We start from the raw sequence: 2,923 nt of genomic DNA on the forward strand, positions 1-2,923 counted from the left end.
AGAGTTCTAGTTTAGTTTAGTTTTAGTTAAGAGTTTAGAGTTTTACAATAGAGTGTTAGATTAGAGTTTTTTTTGAAGTTCTATTTTAGTTTAGTTAAGAGTTTAGAGTTCTACCTTATAGTCTTATATTAGAGTTTTACTTAAACTTCAGTTTAGACTAAACTTCAACTCTAACTAAATCTCTAAGCTAAGATTCTAGGCTAAACCTCTAAGCTATAAATCTTAACTAAAACTAAACTAAAAAATAACTCTAACTAAAACTCTAAGCTAAGACTATAAGCTAAAACTATAAACTATTAAATATAACTAAACTAAACGAAACTTCAACACTAACTAAAACTCTAATCTAAGACTTTAAGGTAAAACTCAAAACTCTTAACTAAAACTAACTAAACTAGAACTCTAACTAAAACTCTAAGTTAAGACTTTAAGGTAAAACTCTAAACTCTTAACTATAAGTAAACTCATCTAGAACTCTAAATAAAACTCTAATATAAGACTACCAGCTAAAACTGTAAACAATTAACTATAACTTAACTAAAATTCAACTATAAGTAAAATTCTAAGCTAAGACTCTAAGGTAGAACTCTTAAGTAAACTAAAGTAGAACTTCAACAAAAACCCTAAGCTAAGACTCGAGACTCTTAACTATAACGAAACTAAACTAGAACTCTAACAAAAACTCTAAGCTATGACTCTAAGCTAAAACTCTAAACTCTTAACTATAACTAAACTAAACTTCAACTTTAACAAAAACTCTAAGCTATGACTCTAAACTAAAACTCTAAACTCTTAACTAAAACTAAACTAAACTAGAACTTCAACAAAAACTCTAAGCTATGACTCTAAGGTAAAACTCTAAACTCTTAACTAAAACTAAACTAAACTAGAACTCTAACAAAAACTCTAAGCTAAGACTCTAAGCTAAAATTCTAAACTGTTAACTAAAACTAAACTAAACTAGAACTCTTACAAAAACTTCAAGCTAAGACTCTAAGATAAAAAACTCTAAACTCTTAACTAAAACTTAACTAAACTAAATCTCTAAGCAACAAAAACTCAAAGCTTAGACTCTAAGGTAAAACTTTAACTCTTAACTATAACTAAACTTCAACTTTAACTAAAACTCTAAGCTATGACTCTAAGCTAAAACTCTAAACTCTTAATTAAAACTAAACTAAACTATAGCTTCACTAAAAACACTTAGCTAAGACTCTAAGTTAAAAACTCTAAACTCTTAACTAAAACTAAACTAGAACTCTAACAAAAACTCCAAGCTAAGACTCTAAGCTAAAATTCTAAACTCTTAACTAAAACTAAACTAAACTAGTACTCTAAAAAAAACTTTAAGCTAAGAGTCTAAGCTAAAAAACTCTAAACTCTTAACTAAAACTAGACTATACGGAAACTCTAAGCTAAGTCTCTAAGGTAAAACTCCAAACTCTTAACTATATCTAAACTAAACTAGAACTCTAACAAAACTCTAAGCTAAAACTCTAAACTATTAACTAAAACTAAACTAAACTAGAACTCTAACAAAACTCTAAGTTAAGACTCTAAGCTAAAATTCTAAACTCTTAACTAAATCTAAACTTAACTAGAACTCTAACTGAAACTCTATTCTAGGACTCTAAGGTAAAACACCAAACTCTTAACTAAAACTAAACTAAACTAGAACTCTAACAAAAACTCTAAGGTAAGACTCAAAGCTAAAACTCTAAACTCTTAACCATTGCTAAACTAAACTTCAACTCTAACAAAAACTCTAAGCTATGACTCTAAGCTAAAACTATAAACTATTAACTAAAACTAAACTAAACTAGAACTTCAATAAAAACTATAATATAAGACTCTAAGCTAAAAACTCTAAACTCTTAAATAAAACTAAAATCAACTAGAACTTTAACAAAAACTCTAAGCTAAGACTCTAAGCTAAAACTCTAAACTCTTAACTAAAACTAAACTAAACAAGAACTCTAACAAAAACTCTAAGCTAAGACTCTAAGGTAAAACTCCAAACTCTTAACTATATCTAAACTAAACTAGAACTCTAACAAAAACTCTAAGCTAAGACTCTAAGCTAAAACTCTAAACTCTTAAATATTAATAAACTAAACTTCAACTATAACAAAAACTCTAATCTAATACTCTAAGATAAAACTCAAAACTATTAAATAAAACTAAACTAGAACTTAAACAAAAACTCTAAGCTAAGACTCTAAGCTAAAAACTCTAAACTCTTAACTTAAACTAAAATAAACTTCAACTCTAACAAAAACTCTAAGCTAAGACTCTAAGCTAAAATTCTAAACTCTTCACTAAAACTAAACTAAACTAGAACTCTAGCTAAAACTCTAAGCTAAGACTCTAAGGTAAAAACACCAAACTCTTAACTATATTTAAACTGAACTAGAACTTTAACTTATACTCAAATTTAAAAAATCAAAATCTTAACTAAAATTAAATTAAACTAGAACTCTAACAAAAAAAAAACTCTAAGCTAAGACTCTAATCTAAAACTCTAAATTCTTAACTAAAACTTAACTAAACTAAAGCTTTAAGTAAAACTCTAAGCTATGACTCTAATCTAAAACTCTAAATTCTTAACTTTAACTAAACTAAACTTCAACTCTAACTAAAACTCTAAGATAGGACTCTAGGCTAAAATTCTTAACTGAAACTAAACTAGAACTCCAACAAAAACTCTAAGCTAAGAATCAGCTAAAACTCTAAACTCTTTACTAAAACTAAAGTAAATTTCAGCTCTAAATAAAACTAAGCTAAGACTCTAGGCTAAAACTCTAAGCCAATGGGTTAAAGAAACAACCTGAAAAATGTTGGATAATTTCTAAGTCTAAAAAATTCAGTCCGAAAAAGTATTAAAAAAATGGGGACGGGGCTCTTTGGGGGACCCGGGAGGGCC

Source organism: Artemia sp. Qi Xiang Cuo, chromosome 18 (assembly GCF_049724085.1).
Source record: "Artemia sp. Qi Xiang Cuo chromosome 18, ASM4972408v1, whole genome shotgun sequence".
Taxonomy (NCBI): domain Eukaryota; kingdom Metazoa; phylum Arthropoda; class Branchiopoda; order Anostraca; family Artemiidae; genus Artemia; species Artemia sp. Qi Xiang Cuo.